Source organism: Nycticebus coucang, chromosome 19 (genome assembly GCF_027406575.1).
Source record: "Nycticebus coucang isolate mNycCou1 chromosome 19, mNycCou1.pri, whole genome shotgun sequence".
NCBI classification, from domain to species: Eukaryota; Metazoa; Chordata; class Mammalia; order Primates; family Lorisidae; genus Nycticebus; species Nycticebus coucang.
The window spans coordinates 44,206,995-44,229,931 of NC_069798.1; the positions used below are offsets into that span (position 1 = coordinate 44,206,995).

The 22,937-nt window shown below is 48.7% G+C and overlaps 1 protein-coding gene across 2 annotated transcripts in view; it reads right to left on the minus strand.

Moving 5' to 3' along the window:
• The window catches only part of ZBTB7C (zinc finger and BTB domain containing 7C), a 370,876-nt gene that overhangs the window by 291,068 nt on the left and 56,871 nt on the right, over positions 1-22,937 (minus strand). For both annotated transcript variants that reach the window (XM_053571873.1, XM_053571874.1), the window contains exon 2: positions 9,186-9,414. The gene's annotated coding sequence lies outside the window, so the exon portion shown is untranslated. The remainder of the gene's footprint in view (positions 1-9,185; positions 9,415-22,937) is intronic.

Consider the following 22,937-nt stretch of genomic DNA (forward strand, 5'->3'; position numbering starts at 1 on the left):
TCATCCTGGTGGATTTAGCCTTCTTGTTTTGTGTCTGCGGAAGTGTTTGGCAACCTGCTCAGGGGCACACCGGGCAGTCTGAGAGGCAGGGTCGGAGCTGGTTCTGCTGACCTGGCCCATGTACTTCCCTCTGGCCACACTTGGCTGCGTGCTGTAGGGGTCAGAAGAGCAGGCAATCTGCCCCTGGGAAAACAAAACACCCAAAAGGGACAACCCAAGCCAGTCTAGAGCTGGGGCTAATGTGTTTCCCTCCCAGACCACCTGCACCACTGTGGGAACATATTTTGCCACTCTCAGCTATATGGCTTGTGTTTGTGGGTTTGCACATATGAACACACGTGTGTGCATCTCTTTAATGTTTGACTCTTTATTCCTTGACATGTTTTCACATACATTGCCTATTAAACTTCCTTCATAGTTAAATGGTATCACCAGAACAGGCAATCTAAATAATTATTCTCATTTAATAGACGAGGAAACTGAGGCTCAAGGCAACTTATCCCATGTCTCTCAGTGGCAGAGGGGGAAAGGATGGACACCAAGAGTTGTTGGGGGCCCACTGACAGCAAGTCTCTCTAGATCATCTCATCTTGTCCCCACAATAATCCCTGGAGGGAGATGTGGTTACCCAACTTTACGCTGTCCTCAAACGCTGCATCTCAGTAAGATGACATCCCCAAGTGGCAGAGCCAGAACTCCACCCACATCAGGCTCTCTGACCCCAACACTGAGGCACTGAGGTTGCAAGTTCACGGTGGGAGCCAACTTTGTGCCAGGCACTGAGTAAGTCCTTTCCCAAAATATCAACAATACTAACAATAGCTTACACCCCTTGAGGACAGGGCATGTGTCAGTATGTCTATAAATCCTGGTGTGGCCCACAGCAGGGCACCTGGGCACTGGCACACCTTTTTGAAGTATCCACCACAGCACTGTCCTTTTCTAGGGCCTTCTCTTTCACTTCTGCTGCACAAATTAAAGGGCAGAGTGGGCTCTCAGGTAGCAAGTGTCCTTGACTGGTGTTCACATCTCAGATAATTCCATGCATAGCCAGTAGGAGGGTCAGGGCCCCCAGCCAGCTCTCTGCACCCAAGACACTGAGCCAGCTTCAGCTGTGCCTCAGTCCCTTCCTTCCACGTAGGCATCGGCTGCCCGATTTATCGGCTCTCACTGCCCTCAGGGGTGATCTGATAAAGACAAACATTTCCCATGAAGGACCGGGTGTCTCTGAGTCATATCTGTTGCTTTGTCTCCCTGGTTTACACTTTTTTTTTTTTTTAACTTAAAAGAGAGGGCAGGAGTGAGTGAATGTGGGCTGGATGAGTAATCCCCGACTCTCTGGGCATTGGTGGGAAGAAAGAAACAGGATGGAGAAAGGAGGAGAAGGAGAGAGTGGCCGCAAGGGCCAGGCAGGGGAGCTTCAACCCCAGCTCCAGATAGGAAGGACCTGGGCCCCCACAGCACATAACACCACAATCCAAACAAGGATTATATGCTCAGCTGTAGGACATGGGCGTGAACTGACGGACCCATAACCAACAAAGGAATCTCCCGTCTAAATCTTTGCCAGGCTCCCAGGTCAAGGACCACTCCTGCAGGTGGCTGTCATGCACCCCAGCCAAAAGCTATCCCCACTTCCTCTGGAACCTGTACCGCTCACTTATCCCTAGGGCTGGATGGCATTGCTGGTCTCCATCATGTTTATTTGTATTGTTTCCCCAATTTCATCCTGACCTCCCAAAGGGCAGAGAACTTGTCCCACCACCACTATCTCTGACTACAACCTATGGACAAAGCCACACTGCCCGAGCTTCCAGGAAATGTCTGGTGGACCAAAGTTTCAGAAAATGGCACCAAATAATCACACAACTCATTCTTTGGTTTTGGGCTTTCACATTCTCATAAGGTAGATGGCAAGTGATGTTAAGCCCATCTTACAGACAGAAAAACTGAGGCTCAGAAAAATTGGAATAATTGCCTAGTACCTAACTAGTAAACAAAAATAGCTCTGGAACCCAGGCTTCTGACATTACTCTGATGTTCCCTGGAAAGACCTGGAAGTTTCTGTCTCCTTTGAAGTACATAACAAATCATTTGGGGGAACACTACATTGCTACACCTTTGCCCCATCCAAGATGCACGGTGTTCTAGCACAACCAAGGCTCCGATGCAATCTCTTTGGCCTTGTTCAATACAGCCTTCTCCAGACTTACCTTACCCTGAAACCACTTTGCATGTGACCTCTCCAGTATTCTGTTCTGGGGACATGTTCTGTCCTACTGTTACTTTCCTAATGGCTGAGCCACACTCCCAGAAGAAGCTGGGTATTACTGGATATAGAGAAGTCTAAGCTAGATGAACAAAGCTCTTAGTGGTGAAATCGCAGAGCCCATCCAGTTAATAGGGATTTTTCTTCTCTTTCTTCCTTTTTTTCTTTTTTATCGTTGAAGTATTCAAATATACACAAAATGTGTATGGTTTTTTCGGAAGTTTTTTTTCCCAATTCTTTTACAGAAAATCCCAGACATCTTATCATGGCATCTGTAAATACATCAGCATATAATATTGCTACATTATACACCCTCAAAACCTAGCACTAATTCCTTTATATCTAATACCCAGCCTGTGTATAATCTCCCCGATTCTCTCAAACATGTCCTGCTACAGTAGGTCAGCTCAAATCAGGATTCAAATTTGGTTGGTGTGTTTCTTAAGACTCTCTTAATCTGTAACAAACCTCCTGCCCCACTCCTTCCCCAACTCAACATCATTCGTGTTGAAGAAATTAGGTCATTTGTCCAGATTCCTTTGGAGGTGGCCTTGTATGAAGTGGTAGTTATACATAAGGTTTGATCAAGGACAGCTTCAGCTCTGTGGTCAGGAGACACCATGGTTGGTGCATACCCTTTCTTTCATGTGACATCTGGTTATCCAATTTTTTAGCAACTGGGTCTTCCTATTGCCTCTAAAGTTATCTCACTTTCTAGAATTTGGTTCTAAATACATCTTTAACCCAGGATTTGCTCATTTTGTGCCATCTCCTGGAAAATACTCTGCTACCATCCAGCTCCAAAATCCTGTCAGTCCATCCTTACCTAGCCTGTCTCTGGGTGACCTTATGCCTTTCCTTTTCTGTTTGTTTTTAAAAAGGGGGATCATTATATTTTCAGACAGACTGAGGTCCCTGTCTTCCCTGCAGGCTGGGCCCTACCAGTGATTCCATGGGCTTAGCTCTAGTCCTAAGGTCTCAGCAGCCCCAGGATCCCTCCACCCATCTTTCAGGAGACAAGTCAGACTCTCAAGGAGAACAACAACACATAGTTGAAAATGATAAATATGCATCCAAATCTTTTAAAAACCAAATTACACAAATCAAGCTTATTCTGAGAGGTTCATTTTACCAGGGGTCTCTAGTGCTCCAATCAGCATAATTAAAGAGTAAGATCTCTCTAGAACTGATTGTGGTTTTCGCATTTTTTTTATCACCCAAGGACCATTTCAGCAAGATGATTTTAAGCTAATAAGAACCCCTAAATTAGAAACTAATTAAGGAGATGGAAAATACAAATGTATTTGTTTTTAGTCAGGCACTATTTTTATCAGAAGAATCAGGAAAAATTAAAATTGTTAAATACCCATATGAAGGTTGTCAGTCAAGGACAATGTGGCTTTCTGCCTCTACCTGCTGCAAGATTTAAGGGGATATATCAGAGGCAGTTTCCTGTAGGCCCCCAGGAAGCAATAAAGAAATTTAATTTTAAAGAACAGAATTTACCCACTGCTAGACTTGGTGAGGAAAGGGTGTTGCCATACTACTCTCAAATCATTGGTAGGGAAGGTCTATAGTGCCTTTCACTTTTAAAAGCATGTGCGCCTGCCAATAGGATAAGCCACTGTAGTACACGTTTTCATGCTTGTTTAATAGGAGAGAACATTAAGCCCTGCAGAACCTAAGATCCGCACTAGGTCATACAGCAAACAAGAAAAGCCAGGTCTACCACAGTACCCCAAAGTGCTTGAGTTTGTGACACCTCCCGCCACGACTGCACCCTTTTGAAATAGATGCTATGTCACAGTGACACTGGTTTGAAGGACTCCTTTAGGATTCGTGACAGCCTTGAGAGCTCAGGCCCCAGGAGAGGCAGCAGGAAACAGAAGCCAGCTGGTGGGGGTAAGGGTTCCCTGGTCTAGAGAGGCAGCAACACCAGTGACCCAAATACCATTGCGGCGAGCATCAAAGGCCCATTAACCCAACCACACAGAGTCAGATGGGGACTCAACCTTCAAAACACTGTTTCAGTGCCCAGGCCTGGAGAATTTCCATTTATCCTGCTGACTCTGCCCTGATTCTAGTGCAGCTTAAGCCCAATTACTCTTCATATCACCTCCCTGCACTTCCTGCTCCCGCTCCTTCTACGCAAGGCCCAGAGAACGTGGGATCTGCCTAGAGCCCTCCTTCCCCATCAGAAAATCCTCACCAAACCCAAGCCAGGGAGATGAGAAGCACCTATGGTACTTCCTTAGACCCATGGCCTTGCTCCCCTGAGTCCCAGGAAGGCTGGACTATAAATTTTCTTGACAACCCAGGTGGATCCCAATCTCAGAGCACTGTCTAGGGACCCCACGCAGTAGACCGAGAGAAAATAAAGATGTCATCTCCCACTGCCAATGACACCTAGGTCCTTGTCCTCTCCCAGAGTAGAACAGGTGGTAAGGTATTAATTCAGAGGAGCTTACCCTAGAGGTTGGAATTCAGAGGAGCTCACTCTAGAGGTTGGAACTCCTTCTAGGAGCTCCTAGTGCTCCTCATGGGAGCACCTAGCTGAACCTGGTGGCAGCAGCGCCTGCCCTGAGATGCCAAGAGAAGGGGCATCTTTAGAAAGAAAGCTGCAGCCTCAACCCAGCTTCCAGATCAGAAAAAAATTCCAGGCATGGAATTAAGAGTCTCAATAACATTTGACAACTATACAAAGAACTTTCACATACATTCTCTCATTCCAGGCTCAGAAAACCCCCAGAAGGTAGAAAATTTTTAATTCATTCTTTAGATGGGGCTGGGCATAAAGGAACTTGACCTTGTGAAATGCCAACCCTGGGCCAGCTCCATGTGTCAGGATGCTATGTTAATAAGTGCATAAGTGTCCCCATAGCATCTTTCTGCAGTTGTTGGGGTTAGAGAAGCCATTCACAGAATAATAAAATGTGTTTTCCCACCATCCCTGGAAAGAGCAGCCATGTTTTGTGACAGTGAGATTTGTACTCCCTACCCTGGGGAGTTATCTGGATTTTTCTTTCTGGAAAAAGAAAGGAGATATGGTTAGGTAGACATGGGCCTTTGCTTCACAAGGCTAGGAGACAGGTCAGAGAGGGAAGAAGGACATGTGGCTTTCAAAGGAGGATCCCAGACTTGGATCTCAAGACAGGTGGATGACTGAGGCTCCGGAGTGGCCGGCAAGCCTCCCACTGCAGCACAGTGCCTGGATGCTGTTGGTGTCCTAGAAATGGCAGAGCTGAGCTGGCACAGGGCACAAGATGGCTATAAGGACCTGCCTTCACCAGAGGACCATACAAATCTGAATAAGGACAGGCCAGAGCAGTTGTCATCATCAAGAGCTGAGGTCTAGGCCTCTCCCCTCCCCATTTCCCTGATTTCCAAAGCACCCCTCCCCCATTCTCATGGCAGGAAAGGGTGGAAACTAAAGTACAGAAATGCCAACTAGGAAACTCTGCCAAATTTAGACAGTAGGGGAATTCAAGCTCGTTTTCATTTGATTTAGGAAAATAAAAATAATTATTTCTTGACATGGAGTATCCCAGAGCAATAACTCATTATTTTATTTCATCCTCATGGCTACCCAGCAAGACAGAAATCATTAGTTCCACTTTCAACAAAGCTTCTGAGACTCAGGGAACTTCAGGAATGGCCTGAAGTCAGTCCCAGAACCAGCAAATGGCAGAGACATGAACCCAGTTGGTGAGAGCCAGGACTGGTTCTGGACAGCACAAGTCACCATCTAGAACAAGTGACTCAAGATATCTCTTATTTTTCAAGTAAACTTCCCCTGGGACTCATTATAGATGTTTTATAAGAAGGAAACAGAATAGTAAATCCCAATGTCTAGGATACCTCTGGCCTCTGGGTGCTCCTTGGAAAGAAATTCTAGATTCTAGACCTATGCTGTCCAATACAGTAGCCACTGGTCACATGTGGCTATCGAGCAGGTGAATGAGGCTAGTTCCAAACTGAGATGTGCTGTAGGTGTACAATATACTCTAGACTTCAAAGACTTTGTATGAAAAAAAGAATGTAAAATATCTCATTCATAATTTTTTAATTGAAAAATAAATTTATTTCAGGTTAATGTGGGTGTACAAATAACCAGGACAAAATATTTGATTTTTTTAAGTAGAATCTCTCTGTGGATATGTCCTACACTCAAAAGATGTGCCAAACATCCCCACAACAAGACCCTTTATAATTTTTATACTGATTACATGTTGAAATAACATTTTAGACAAACTGAGTTAAATGAAATACATAAAGTTAATTTCACTTACTTACTGTTATTTCTTATAACAATGCTAGTGGCTACCAGCAAATTTGAAATAATGTGTGTAGCTTGCACCTGGGTAGCCCCACTCCACATCACAAATCTCGCCCTGGTTTCTACACACCCCTCGTCCGGCCCCGGCTCCCAAGAATTGCGTTAAAAGCCAAGGACTGAGTTGTCAAGATTCCCCAAGCATCCTGAGAATGTCCTCTGTTCTCAGCACGTCTCTAAATTCCTGCATCTATCCCTCCTGCCTCTGGATCTGGCTCTGTGCTCAGCAACTGCCCAAGCACTCAAGTGTAGTCACCATTTCCAAGTGGTGGGATCCTCCTAAAACCACATTTTCTGTGGCCAGAGGAATTCTGATAACCAGGTTTTCTTTTTTTTTTTTTTAACTTTATTCTACCTGATTACATTTAACACTGAGATCTTCTTTCTTTCTTTTTCTTTTTTTTTTCTTTGAGACAGAGCCTTACTGTATCGCCCTTAGTAGAGTGCCTTGGCATCACAGCTCACAGCAACCTCAAAGTCTTGGGCTTACGCCATTCTCTTGCCTCAGCCTCCCAAGTAGTTGGGACTACAGGCGCCTGCCACAATGCCCGGCTATTTTTTGGTTGAAGTTGTCATTGCTGTTTAGCTGGCCTGAGCTGGGTTCGAACGCACCAGCCTCGGTGTACGTGGCTAGCACGGTAACCACTGTGCTACGGGCGCTGAGCCGATAACCAGGTTTTCAAAGCCCAGGCCTCCAACCCTATTAGCAACTGGGAGCCCTGGGAGCTGGGAAGTATTTTCCCAGGCTTCCCCCACACCCAGCCACACCAGACAGTGAGCTCCTCCCAGAGCAGAACAATGAAAGCAAACTCAATGTATTGATCACTTATTATGGGCCAGCTGCTATGCTAAGTGTTTTATATGTTTTGCTTTATTTAATTCTCTCCACTAGTCTATGAGTGAAAAAGTACTGTCCCCATTTTGAAGACAGGAATCAGAGACTCCCAGAGCCTGGACCTGCCCCCCTGATGCTTTTTCCTCTGCCTCAGACTCCCTCCCGTGGAAGCAGACCAATTCTCTGAATTTCTGGCACCAAGCACAGTTCCTAATGCAGAAAAGATATTCATTAAATATTGGTAAAATAGGCAAAAAAAAACCCTCTGACAGACCCTGTCCTTGGCCCTTTCTGACCTTGGTCAGGAGACACACCTTACTCTCCTTATACACTTGATGAAAGTTCTCATGCACCCACCTGCAGGGCCTGACCCTTTTTGCCCGTGCTTACTCTGTTCTCATCACCTCCCACCACAACACCCTCAGAGGTCACCCCTGCCCAAGTCCTTAGCCAAGTCCAAGATGTACAGACCACCTGCCCCACTGAGGGGTGGGATCTTGAGTTACCCCAAGGAAGTGCCTCAGGGTTAAACTCCAGGCACCTATGGAGCTGCCAGGTCCCAGCAAAGCCCCTCCAGGCATAGCCAGTCCCTTACTATTCCATGCTGGGGTCCCTGGAGCTCAAGTTCCACTTCCTCATAGACAGGAGTCCAGTCCTGGGCCCAGCTGGTGCCTGTGTCTGAGCCATGTCCTGGAGCTGGGCTCAGCTTTCTGGATTCCTTCTTTAGTTATTCTTTCTGCCTGATTTAGAACAAGGCCACCCAGAAGTCCTCATACTTTTCCCCTCCCTATTCCTCAGCTCTGACCCTGGGGACCCTGATACTGGACTGCACTGGAATAAAACTTGCCACACCCTCTTGGGCCTCCTGCCCCAGGCCACTGGCCCTTCTCTTCTTGCCCTGGTCAGTTTCCCAAGCTCCCAAGCTATTTTTGCTTCCACTCCAGCCAGCTGTTTTCCCCATGGTAGAAGTTGCCAGGCTGGTACCCTGTAGGATACACACAGCAAAGACAGAGCAGCAGGAGCAGACTTCACCATCGGAGCAGAGCTCACCTTTGCCTTCTAGGCCCTACGGACCAGCTCGGTGCCTCCTGCCTTAGCTGACTTCCTCAGATCAACTGCCAGGCCCCAAGTGTCTGCCAGGTACACCCCCCCACCCTCATCGTCTCCAGATCCCTACTCAGGACCTCCCCAGTCACCTTTGATATCTGCTACTTGCCCTGGCACCCTTGAAAAATGAGGAGCCACAAAGCCTCTTTCCCTTTTTTCACAAGAAACACAGACCCATCACCGCACCCTGCCATGGGAGACATCTGAGCCAAGCCTGAGGGCCTCCCCGCCAGCAAGGTCTGCAGGTCTGTTCTGCACACACCACGGACACAAGATGGAGCTCCTTTGCTTCTCACTGCCTCTGTTTCCCAAGGAAGCTGATGGGGAATAATGACTTCCTGATTTGTTACTCTGAATTCCTCCAATAAGACACGCTACATCCAGGAGGGCATCAGGCCTTCCCATATGGCATAGGAAGTGAATCTATCTGATGCTCAGTCTTCTGGTGCTTGGCTCCAGTAAGCACATGGGGCAGAAACTAATAACTATAAAGCATCCATCTATCATCTTATCAGGCCTGACTGTGCTTTGTTTGCATAGTTATCTTCCCAAGGGTTGACATTTTATATCTACTACAGGCTGATATATCCTCCTACCTACCATATCACTCATAAAGGGTAGATGAGACTCGGGTCCATTACCTGTCATTACACCGTGTACATGTCGCCAGGGGCCAAAGCATCGATTCTTCTTCTGGAACCTCCCCAGCAGTGCAGCCCCCACTCAGAGGCTCCAGATCCAGTAGGCTGTGGCCTGTGTTCCCTCTTCAGACCCTGGGCAGCCTCCACGCCATCCCTTTTTGTTCTTCTGGCTGACTCCCTCCTCAGAGATGGTAACACCTGCTGAGCTGCCAGCTGCTTCAGAGGGGACCTGCAGGAAGAACAGAGGCCTCCATCACCTACCAGGACCAATGACACACATCCAGGTCTTAACTGTTCTGGAATGCCCGCACTGTCCTCATCTTGGTCTTTATTATTAGGTCCTGCAATTTCTGGTGACTACACCAACTCAATGCCATCTAGGGTTTCCACTGGAAGCATGTTGCCCACTAACCCTGCCTCAGGCCTCAACACAAACACACACACATACACACGTACACATACACACTCTTCATTCCTATTTTCTTACCTCTACATATTTCATTTTAGCTGCCTGAAAGCTCCACCTTCCAATCCTGCACTCAAATCCTAGCCATCATTCAGCGCTTTGCTCTGACCCACCAACAGGACCCCAGAGCTGTTTCACTGCCCTAGGAAAGAAAGAGAACCAGGTGCTCTCCTCCACTAGTGGGCAGGTCAATGTCACTGTGGAACATCCCTCAGCTATTCTAGCCCAGGAAAGACACCCTACCTGTGGCTGATGATGAACATCTTTCCAGAGTCCTTCATCTCAGAGTGAGGGACAAGAGTGGAGATGCCAAACCCCCAGGGTGACAGAGACATTGGCCCGCGGAGCCCCTATACTTCATAGCCATGATTGTGGCTCCCACCATGTTGGGAGGGGCTAAAGGGCTTCCAGCAGAAGCAGCTCTGCACCCCCGACCAGGTGTGGTTTCCAGCCTCTGAGGTGGAGGGGCAGGCTCCCACTGCCACACATTCCAACCCTGAACTCTGCCTCAACCTTGGGCTCTTCTAGGCCTCAGTGGAACTACTGCTGAGAAGGGGCTGTAGCAGATGGAGATCTTCCACCAGGGCACTCAGCACCACAGACACAAGGAAGCCCCAGGGACAGGAGTGAAGGTGACAAAGGCAGGCAGGGATGCAGAGGCTCCTCTTTTCAGGCCTGCATAGATTTTGTGAGCATGATGATGACAATATCTCACATGCCACATATATATTGATTTATACCCTTGATGTGGCTCTCACATCCCCTGGAGCCATCTGGTCTCTCAGTAGCTCTGTGAAAGAGTATTTTAAAGAAGAGGCAACAGAAGCACAGAGAGGTTAAGATGTTGGCTAAATGTCACACAGTAAGTTAGTGAAAGAGTCAAGACTATAATTCCTGATTCCCAATTATCACTCTTTCCAGCAAGCTCCCTGGCCCTAGGTTAATTTCATTTTCCTTCCAAGTCACCTCAGGCGTGAGGGATGAGTAGGAGAGATGCAGAGATGCGAAGGGGAACAGTGGCCCGTTTGCCCCACTATGAGGGGATGGGAAGGAAAGGAGAACGGTCATGCTTTTGTTACTTCCCCGATAGGAGGGTCTAGGAGGAGAAAGAAGAGAGAACAGAGTGATAAATACAGAAGACAGGGAGGCTCCTGGTTAACAGGAGCAGCTCAGGCACAAAGGAAATTGACTGGTAAACAGCCACAGCTCTGAGGAGGCTGGGCTGACCTTGAGCCTCTTAGGCAACTGGCCCTCTACTGCTCAGGCCTCTGTGCAAGGCAACACCAGCCGTTAGACACCCCTTTGAAAAAACAAGCAATCATAACTATTATTATCATCTTCAAAAGGCACACACATATTTCATGTACTTTTATATATGTGATGTATTCTTTAAGAATGAAACCCACCCCCACGAAAGTCTGCCTACATGAGGAAAGATCTCAAATACTCATGAGATTCTCCCTCTGATTCCAGAGCAGCCCTGCTTCCACTGACATAGAGGAGCTCATAGCCCAGGGCATTCCTACCTGGCCAGGAAAGGCAGGGCCCACATCCATCTGGAACAAGCAGCCCAAGCCAAAGGCTAGGACACCCAGGGCAGGCGGAAATCCATAGAGTTTGGCAGATAAATACCCCCAAACCTCCATGGCAGCCGTATAGCTCGGTGCCATGCACCTACCTCCAATCAACAGAGGGCTGGACCTCTGAGCATCAGTCTAGCGAGGAACAGAAAATTGGTCCCTTGGCATCAGCACTATTGGGTTCTCATTCAACCTTGGATGGTGCTTTTAGTGAGACCTACTATGTGCACTAGATACCTTGAGGAAGGGAGAAGAAATTGCACCCTTAAGGAGCCGGCCACCATCCCATCCCACAAGCTGCTCAGCCACCTGGCAGCGGTGGTCCCACAAACAGCTAGAGCACGTGCCTTTTTGCTGGGGTGGGAAGGTGGAGACAGAAGTGCTTTAAGGCTCTCCCGCAAGATGGGGCTGAAACATGGTCACAGCAGATGGTGCTGTCGCCCTCACTCCGGGATTCTCATTCCTAATTATCTGTGCTGTCAGCAAAACAATTAACCCTCGAAGAAAAATTGCACCGTCCACTCCCAACCATATGAAAAGACAATTTTTCCCAAGGACGAGGGACACTTAGGGCATCACTGTGTGCAGTTCCAGATCTCGCCAGCCATCCTCTGAGCTCCGTGCTCTGCCGCAGACATGGCGGCAGCCCCCTCCTCTGAGCCTGTAGTTCCTGGTTCCCTTCCCATAAAAGGAGGGGGAGAATGCAATCCCTAGGGCCCCCTTCAGTCCCACGGTGGTACCACCTTCTACAAGCCCATTTCTTTTCATCTCAATTTTAAGTTCCTTCAAAGCAGAGTTTCATTCATTTGCTCACTCCTTTATTTATCCATCTATCCATTCATACATTCAGTTATTTTGTATTTACCATGTTGCTCCCAGGAGATACCAAGAAAATACCTGTTCAGCCTTCTTGACTACTTCTTGGAGCTTTCTCTCCCTTGAGATGCAGGGAGCGGAGGGATGAATGGGGTGGTAGGGAGGAGGCTGCCAGGGCCTGAGGACGCACTGGCTGAGTATTGGGCCATAGGAGATCAGTCCTGTTGCCACCTTTGACTTCTCTCTGCAGAAGAAGGGTGGTCTCACCACTCACCCATCAGCAGGATGGTCCTATTGACCAGTGTACGCTGGTGACAAAAGAGCTCGCCCTGCGTAGGTGCTCATTAAACATCTGAAGCATGAGTGCACGAACAGAATGCTTCTCCTTAAAGAAACTGTTCTAATATAAAGGAGAATTTTCACAGGGCTAAGGCATGATGCTTATTACCTCAGTGGGCTACTATTTAAAGCTAGGACCCACTGGTCTAATTCATCCATCATTAGGCAGCATCATGGAAAAGAAGGCAAGGTGAGCAAGAACAGTGGCACCTTCTCTGTCAGTCCTGAAGGGTCCTCAAGGATGACAATCTCCAGGGCCACGGTCCACAGGTGTGATGTGGAGAGATTGAGAGGCTGCTCCTCCCAGAGAGGAAGAGACAAGAGAGACTCTACTCCAGATGACCTCACTGCTAGGCCTCACTCTTGTCCCCCAGACAGGGGAACTGACCAGGCAGAAAGGAGAGGAAAGGGAAAGATCAGATCAGGGCACTGTCCGGGCCACCCTGGGGCTGCGGGCCCCCATGCAGGTAGGGCCAACACCCTGGGCATCCAGGAAGGAATACAGAAAACAGATAGTGATACGGGGAGCTGGAGCCTCCTTCCTCTCCCACCTTTTGCCCAGTTCAAGCCTGGTGGCATCTCCCTCCCCTCTTCCTGTCGCCCATTCGTCTACCACAGCTTGCTGCATCCCGGTGCCCAGGAGCCCAGGTTCCCTGCCAGCTCCTCAGCATAAAGGGGTTGTGTTTATATTCAAAGTGGGCTCCTGCCCACTCAGAATCTGCCCACTCAAAGACAGCACATGTGACTGCACCCCCTGCCCAGAGCCCAAGTGGGACAGACGCCAACTTCTGGCTAGAGACATTTCTAAATATGAGCTTGGCACAAAGAGTCAAGTTCCCATGCCTCCTCTGCCCTGGGAGACCCAGCCAGGATTTTCTAGGCTGCTGGGAGGGAGAGGGCTGGAGGCAGGCAGGATCCAGAGGCAGCCAGCCGAGATGGCCATGGTCCCCCAGAGACATTGCCTGAACCCCAGCCGGGCCCTCTAGCCTCATCTGGGGAAGAGAAAGCCTAACTCCGCACCCAGAGAATCTCATCAATTGCCCACAACCCTTGGCAACAGGGACAGGGAAGCCATTGCCTGCTCAAATGTGCAAGGATTAAAAATATACAAATGGAATATATTTTTCTTCCCCTCTCTTCAACCCCCTGAAGCCTGGGATGCTTGTTAAAAATAGCCTTGCTGTGGCATGGATCCTACACAACCCAACGGCTGGCAGGAAAATTAAGGAGCCATTGGAGACGGTGCTGCTAAGTGGCTACCCCTGGGGAGTGGGAGGGAAGGCCAGAGGAGAGGAGGTGCCTTCAAGCATTTCCAGATACACTTCTACACTGCTTCGACTTCTAACAGCAAGCATATATTATTTTGATAAGTCCTTTTTTAAATTAAAACATAAAGGCTGAATTTACATCCAGTTAACCCAACAGCACAATGCTGTCTGGCCCAACAGCACAATGCTGTCTGGCTCAGGCCACCAGGTGCAAACACAGGCTAGCATCATGAAAGAGCCCAGATCCAGAGTCAGTCTAGGATTTGTAACTAGATGGCTGTGTGACCTCAGATAAGTTGCTTGAGCTCTCTGGGTATCAGTTTCCTTAATTATAAAATGAAGCAGATGGGCCAGGAACAGTGGCTCACGCCTGTAATCCTAGCACTCTGGGAGGCCAAGGCAGGTGGATTGCCTGAGCTCCGGAGTTCAAGATCAGCCTGAGCCAGAGCGAGACCTCATCTCTAAAAAAATTGCATTGTGGTAGGCACCTGTAGCCCCAGCTACTTGGGAGGCTGAGGCAAGAGAATTGCTTAAGCCCAAGAGTTTGAGGTTGCTGCGAGCTGTAACGCCACAGCACTCTACTGAAAGTGACAAAGTGAGACCGTCTCAAAAAAAATTTAAAAATTAAGCAGATGGACTAAATGCAAAGGTAGGTACCTTCTAGTCCTAACATTTCATAATTGCAAGTATTGAGGAAAATCTCTAAGATTTTCTCTTTGTTTCTCCTCACTGTAAACAGGTGACAGGAATTTGTCCCTGGGCAGAGGTAGAGTTTTTAATTCGGTGAACAGGTAAGAAGGAGAGAAACTGTTCTGAGAGGCACAGATCAACTCCACATGTGCAAAGTGGAAAGAACATCAGTTTGATATTTACACTGTTCTGGGTTTGAATCCTGACTTCGGCTATTAGCAACTACATGAACTCAAGTAATTTGCTTATCGTTTCCTACAATGTGGGGTAATAATGCCCACACTCAAAGGCTGTTGTAAATATTAAATGCACTCAAATGAAAAAGTACTTGCTTTGTTGTTGGAACAAAACATCCTTTTATTCCTTTCCTTCCTTTCCTTTCCTTCCTCCTGTGTTTACCCCCATACCCTGGAGGCTGCATTGCAAGGTGTGTAAGAGATAGTGGGCTCCAGGTTCAGGTTTGTATCCCAGCACTGCCACCTATTAGCTGTGTGACCTTGGGTTAGCAACTTACTTTCTCTGTGTCTCAGCTTCTCCATCTATGAAATGGGAGTGAGTTGGGTGTGGTGGCTGTGCTGCCCAAGCCCACGCTCCTGCCCCTACTAGCCAGCCAGGCTCCTGGTTTTCAATCCCGCATCTTAGAACTTCCGGGCCTCCTTCCATCCCCAAAACCTCTCTAAATTTCCTGGCCCAGAGCTGCCCACCACCTGTGGATCCTCCCACTGGCCCAGCCCCTTCCTTATGTCCCCTTCTAGTCTCTACCCTGAAGCCATGGGGATGTGTGTTTCAGATCAGTGCTTGTCAAACTTCAGCATGATTATGAACCACCTGGGGATCTTTTCTCAATGCAGATTCAGATTCATTAGGTCCCAAGTAGGGTCTAAGATTCTGCATTTCTAACAAGCTCCCTGGGTGTGGTCACTGGTCAGGGACAGCCCTTTGATTAGCAAGGCTTTAGAACAGAGCAAGCCCTGGCATGTGTATGGGGAGCATGGAGGGTATGGGGAAAGAGGGACAGGGACAAGGCATCCAATTATTCAAATCAGAGGAGGAGAATTTAGACAGAGATGATACGACGGAGACAAGTGTGGGTGCAGGAGACAGAGGAGAAGTAGGAGAATGCTTTATGAAATTACGTGACATTGCCCAAGCAATAAAAATAATGCTTACTGAGATAATGCAGCAACACAGAAAAACGCTTATGACATATTAACTAAAAAAGCAGACTACCAATTAAATGGATACTATGTCTTCAACACTGCCAAGCACACGTTTAGGGAAACCAATAGTGGGGCTATAACTCACCAGGACCACGCAGGCTGAGGTCTGGTAATATAACTACATGTGCTTTTATTTATTTGTCATATTCTAGATTTTCTTGATGAAGCTGCATCATTTTTCTAATTTAAACTATATCTTCTACGTACTCTCAGATGTCCACTCCCCCAAATCGCCAGTTATTCTTTGTTATGGAGGTTTTATGTATTTTGAGCACAAACTGCCATTGTTGCAAAGGCTGGAAAATGGTGTATTAAATCTTCTCAGTCAAACCCAAAAATAAAGCAACCCAGATTCTGCTTTTCCTCTAAGCCAAGGGTCCGGCGCTGTGGAAGGCTGGTGCGATCACCTCTCACTATAGCAACAGGGAGACCTCGATAACCCCGAGCTTACAGTTATTAAGGGTAAAAATAGGAAGTCTGCAGAGAGATGTGCAGGAAGAAGCCGCTGCAGGCTTGCGCTGAGTGGGCTGGGTTTGGAACACCTCCTTGCAGGAAGTAGAAAGCAGAAATCAGATTCTGGGAACTGGCTCCTGCAGGATTACCAGGAGCTGCACGGCGTTTTCTTCTTTGTTTCCTGTGTCAGGGCTATCCACCGCCTTGCAGACCAGTTCTTGACATGCTTGGCACTGAGCTATTCTAGAACTGCAGTCACAGCTCACTTAGGGATTGGGCATGTTCACACCTGTCCCAGCTACCCCTCCCCAGGCCACCCTGAGGATTTCCAGGCAGCTCTCTCGGGCTCCAGCACCGCACGCTCGTTCCTCACACTCCTTTCCGCCCCCACGCCCTTCCATGCAGGGTCTCTTCAGCTTGTGCCTGAGCAGACGTTTCAGGCCCCACAGTGTCCTTTCTAGGCCTTGGCTCTGACACCTACAGCGGGTGCCAGCCCCAGGGTGGCTGGTCCTGCCTGAAGTGCAAGTCCAGACCCAGGTCTGAGTCCACTGTGCACTATAGTGAACCAAGTTCAAGGCCCAGCTCAGCTGCCATCTGGCTACGGGACCTTGGACAAGTCACTTCCTGTCTCAGAACCTAGAAAAATTTAAAGATGAGTTTAAGACATCTCTTGGTCTCTTTTGGCTCTCACACTCAATGACCAGAAGCAATACAGACGGGAGATTTCACAAACTAAACATTGTCCCTTTAAACAACAAAGTATTTTTTATTTTTCCCCCTACTGTGTGAAGTATTTTTTTTAATGTTTACAGGCTTCTCTCCCTTTTATGCAAAAGAATAAACCTAAAATGTGTCTGTGTACATCTTCCCGGCCTCATTCCACAAAGCACCCAAAAGGCTAGGATGACAGATGTCATTCCCCCTCATCTCCATGACCCTCTGTCACCAGCACGCAGTGCTGTCTCTGCTGCTCTGATCTCCTCTTCTCCTACCACCCCTCCCTCACAGGCAGGCTCCCAGGCTCCTGCTCCCCAGCTGGGTATACCTAGGGTACCACTTGAGGTCCTCCTGCCTCTAGTGTTCAATTTGGGGTCCACTCTCCCCCAGGTTATGCCAACTCTAGGCTCTAAGTAAAGGTGGGCATAGAGGTGCTCTTGGAAATAAGGTGCCAGGCTTTGGCCATTTTCACTGACCAGAGGCACCATCCCCTCACTTGGCCACCTGTGGCTGAGTTCTGCCTAGGAGAGGTTGGCAGCAGGCTGCTTGCTGGATAAGTGAAGCGTCATGTGAACTGGCAGGTCTTCCTGTTTCTAGAACTGCTTTTGCTAGAGAGGGGTAATGAACTCTCAGAGAAGTTGACATTACTACAGGGGCCAGACAAGAAGAGAGCGCAGATTTAGAATTTAACCTCAACACTACACATTCCTAGCATCACCCTTTTTTCCAAAGTGATCCCCAAATTCCAATATGCCCTTGCCTGTTGCTTCTTAGCTACAACTCTCTAAATTGGCGTTTCTTTTCCCTGCTTCCCCTAGGAAGTCATCTGGAGGCAGAAAGTTGGCAGCAGGCTCCCCCGAGATGCAGGACCGTTTGGTAGAGGAATCCTCGTGCACCTACTCCCACCTCTCCCTCGGAAGCTGCTTCCTCTACTCCTCTGACCCCCGAATGAGCCCACCTTCCACTAACACTTCTTCATCCACTCTGCACACCACACATCAGGAAGCCTCTTCTTCCCCTACAAAAGTTCCCCGGGAACGTCTAAACCAGGCATCCTCAAACTTTTTAAACAGGGAGCCAGTTCACTGTCCCTCAGACCATTGGAGGGCCAGACTGTAGTTAAAAAAAAAAAAAAAACTATGAACAAATTCCTATGCACACTGCACATATCTTATTTTGAAGTAAAACAACAAAATGGGAACAAAGACAATCAGAAGAAGATTGTACATACAAAGAAGGTTGCTTTTGTGCCTGGGCTCTAAAAAGCCGCAGGACTCACAGTACTGAACATTTGGTGCCTCTGAAGGCTCGCGTGGCACATTCTCCCTGAAGTCTTCTCCACCAAAGTCTAGAGAAGCAAAGGCTCAGAGTGATGTACCCCGTGTGAGGACCCCTGGAAACTTTCTGATCAGCAATGGACAGCAAAGAGCTTGGAGATTGTGACCCCCAAAGAGAATTCCAGAGTTTTTGAGCACAGAGGTGGGCCATTCTGAGTGACGTTAATGTCTATAGAAAGGCCAGGCTCCCACCATGCGAGGGGAAAGGTTCTAGGGATAAAACAGTAAAGCCATGTGGAGACCACGGTGGGAAATGGTTTACGAGATGCTGAGGTTGACAGGGCAAAGTGCAGGAACAGGGGCGGAGGAGGCCTGGGAGGGAGGTGTGGAGGCAGGAAGGTGAGGTGACAGAGAACAGAGACAGAAAGGGACATGGAGATCCTGGCAGGACACACTCAGGAGATGGTGGGTTTACAAATGAGATGGTGCTCGCCAAGCAAACATACCCAGGGGCTAGTGGGAAGGGCGCTGACGGACTCTGCAAGCTCACAGCCCTGCTTGGCCTACACCCCAGGGACCAGCAGACAGCAAAGGTATGAGCCAAGGCTGTAAGATAGCGTGAACCCTGCAAAATCATCACAGGACCGAGGGCCAGGCATTTTCTGTGGATAGATCAATGCAGTAATCACAATGCCCTACCCAAGAAGGCACATGTTTCTGCTTGCCGTCTGGTTTTCCTGAGAACAAGAGTGGGCTGGAGTGGCTTAGATCCTATCAGGAGCTGCCACCACTACAGATGTAGAAGTCAATCCCAACTCTATGCATCCCCGGTGTCATCTCAGAGCCAAGTCCTGCTCCGGCTTCTGAAGATGAGTAAACTGAGGCTCAGAAAGGGAAAGTGAGCAAGGTCACACAGCTTGTAAATGAGGGTCTGAGTTCAAATCTCACCTACCTGACTCAAATGTGCCACCTTCACTGCCACACTTCCCTGCTCCTCGTTAGGGTCAGGACAGGGGCCGCCAGGTTGCTTTGTTCCAGAGGACCCTGCCACGTCATGGATGGAAACACTGCCCCATGTCTGCCATGCAGGATTAGTCCCTCGGGGAAGGCTAGTTTCCAACTTACAGCATGGACACACGTCACCTGGCTATGTGCACTGCCCCTGTGCTCAAACACACACGTCTATCTGGTTCAGAGAGTAAGCCCCAAGGACAAGTCAAGGCACAGAAGCTGGGGACAGAGAAGCAAAAGGGCACAGTGAGAAGGCCATGGGGGCAGGGAGCTCTAACACAGCCCTGGGCATGGTGCTAGTGCCTAGTGACTGGCAGCTCATTCAGGGGCTCCTCCAAATCAAAGAGCCACAGCCATCCAGGCCATCCCTGCCAGGAGAGAGAGGACTAAAGGAGGAAATCACTGTTTTTCCTCCATATATTTTCCAACATAAAATGCACATGGACAAAGGAAATGACAGAGAAGAACAATGATAAATTTCCTCTTTACAACAAAAGGACAAAGCCCAAGTTTCATCTTTCTGTGTCATTTCTTGCCTCCTTCCCAATGCCCACCTGGTACTGCCCAGTGCAAATGCCAGGAGCCACATCTGTGCTTCCATCCAGCAGCTCTTAGGGAGTCCCTGTGATACGTTCAGTGCTGCTGACGGTGGGAGACCAGTGAATAAAGCACACCCCTACATAAGGGGGGTGCTGAAGCCAATGGTACCCAGGTTAAATGCTGGAGGGGACACTTTAGAGTTAGGTGTCTCAGAAGACAGTGGGTCCCCAGCCCTGGAGGTATTCACACTGGCCAACTGGCCACAGGCAGGGGAATAAGGTGGTCCCTCGGGGCCCAGTGGCAAAGCATCATGCCCAGCAGAGGCCATGCCACACAGTGCTGGCATCCTGGAGGCCAGCTTTAAATGAAGAGAGGGACTGTGACATGTGCCACAAAGTCTCCCAGAGTAGGAATGACATCTTTTCCATTTTGTGGCCCCTGCCCTAGCACTGTGCTTGGTCTGTCCTTCATCTGCAGCACTGACAGTCCACACTGCACGGTGCAGCATGCCAAGTCAGCCTGATTCCTCAGGGCATGCACTGTGAGCCCCAATCTCACTAGACTTCAAGTGTCTTCCAAAAATTGTTCCCTTTCTTTATTGTTTTGAGTAGAATATTAGTTTCCCATGACTGTTCTAACACAGAGCTGCAAACTTAGTGGCTTATACAACGTGAGTCTATCACCTTATAGTTCTAGGACTTGGAAGTCTGACACAGGTCCCACTGGGCTAAAATCCAGGGGTCAGCTTAGCTGTGTCCCTTCCTGAAGGTTCTCAGGAAGAAACATCCCCTTGCTCTTTCAAGTGTCAAGAAGCTGCCTGTGTTCCTTGGCTCATGGCTCCTCCTTAAGCCCACAGCATAGCATCCCTCTGACAGTTCCTCCATAGTCACATCGTCCTCTCTGACCACAGCCAGGGAAGCTTCTTGCTTCTAAGGGTTCATATGATTAGATCAGGCCCACCTGATAAGCCAGGATAATGTCCCCATCTCGGCATCTATAACCTGACTCCCAATGGCAAAGCCCCTTGCACATAAGGCAATACACAGGTTCCACGGATTAGGGCACATGCACGTCTTTGAGGGGCTGTTAATCTGTCACAAATAGGGAATACATTTAGATGGTCCAAAATCCAAATGTGACAAAGGTCCATAGAGTGAACAGTCACCCTCCCTCCCTGTTAACATTCCTTGTGTTTCTATTCCAGCAGTTTTCAACCTATGGGTCATGACCCACGGGAACTATATTAAAGGGCAATGGCATTATGAAGGTTGAAAACCACTGTTCTAGTCCAAGAGACTTTCTGCCTAGGTAAATAAACAGAAATGCATATTATTTTTACCTTTTTTTTTTTTTACACCAATGGTACCATACCGTAATGCTGTTCCACATCTTGCTTTGATCACAATACCTTTGAGATTGTCCCGGGCCAGTATATAAAAACGCCCTTGTTCTTTTTCGTGGCTGCACACTATTCCACTAGGTGGGCACACTGTAACTGATTACTCCAGTCTCCTGCTGGCAGACATTTATGTTCTTTTGCTCTTACAACACTGCAATGAGCTACCTTGTATGTATACCATTTCTGGATTATCTGCAGGATAAATTATAGGAATGATCTCCTGGGTCAAAGGACATTGTGCAGAAAAGTCTCTGAGCTACTATTGAGTTGCCTTCGGTAGAGTTGAGCTAGTTTACACACTACACTCCCGCCCCTGGCCATGCATGGGTGTGAGATGCATGCTCCTTTTGGTAGAGAGGCCACAGCTCACATTTCTTCTGTGTCCCCTTCTACTCCCCCCATCCCTGGGCTCATTCCAGGATAAACCCAGGACGCCTTTGGGCACCACCACTGCTCACAATTCCCTGGGCTCTTGGTTAGTGGGCAGGACTGAAGAGGAGAACGAAGCTGGCAGCCAGCCAAGGAGGGGCCCCGTTCAAACGAGTTAAAAGAGCAGTGGCCTTGGGCATCTCTACCAGCAAACTTCTCCTCCCACACAGACTTTTCTGCAGGCTTGCAAGCCAACTGTCTTCCCCAACACTGAGAGCATATTACCACTGCCTGAAAGGAGGGCCTCTCGCCACAGCTGTGCTGCAAGAGGAGATTACAAGTGTGTTTGGGTTTCCAAAGGCCCAGCTGCACTCGTGTTAAGAAAGACACCATTTTCCTGCTCTTAATCCATTCCTGGTGGAGATGTTGCTTCAAATTGAAGGAGCCCTTTATGTGCTGAAGTCAATTGCCATCTAAAAGATAAGTTAAATCACTTATTCAGGAAGACATGAAACCTTTGATGGCAGTAATTGATTAAGATTTCACAGCAGCAGCTGCCAGAGGCCTGCAAAGCCCAGAAAGTGCTCACTGCCCCCACCAGCACAGCAAGCTCAGGCCAGGGGCCAGGACACAGAATCTTGCCTTCCAGGAGATGACTCTCACACAGAGCATGGAGGGCTGGAGGAGAGAGGGCAGAGTGCTAAGTCCCAGGAGGGAAGCCCGAGGGTCTTGGGGCAGGAACTGGAGGTTCCTCCCTCCCCAGCTGCTATCTTCTCCTCTGTTTGGCCTCTACTTGGCCTTCTGAGGTCAATTCAAAGGTACCATCTTCCAAGAAGCCTGCCCTGACTCCACAGGCCAGAACTGGCAGGTGCCTGTATGATGTGCCCCTGGAGCCCTCACACCTTCTCCATCCTTGCACCTTGCACCCTGACATGGAGCCTCACCTGTCACTTGACATGGCATCCACCAACTGTGAGTACTCTGAGGGCACCACCAGCACAGGGCCTGATGCCCACTGAGCACTCAAGAATGTTTGTTGAGTGAGCAACCCTGAGCCCAGCCAGAGGCAGACGGCCACCTGCTGACTGTGTGACCCACCAACTCCCCCAAACGCTCACAGTTTGACTAGGTGCAAACCACTACCCTAGGCCCTGGGGAAATCCACAGGGTTGCAACAAGCTCCTTGTCCTAAAGTGCCACCCTGACCCCACAGCCCCAGTGTTTGAGCCACTCTTTTTGGTGAAAGCATCACCTCCAGAAAGTCCCTGTCCCCAAGAGGAGGCATACTCTCCCTCGGTGGTCTTCTTTATCCCCTTGGCCAGGGGTCAGGAGCAAGAAGGACAGATCTAGGGCCTGGGACGCTGATGGAGGATAGGTGGGGGCAGGGGTGGGCAGCACTGCAGTGGGTAGTCCATGGGCACTTAAGATGAAAACAGGCTTCAAGAGGCATCAAGGTAGGATCCCAACTTTAAAATGAACAAAAGCCTGAGAAGAGCAAAAGTGACTTAAGTTCAGGACAGAAGAGATGTCCAGGCAGGTGAGCAAATGATGACTGGAGGTGGGTGAAAAATGATGTCCAGGCAGGTGAGCAAATGACAGGCGGGAGG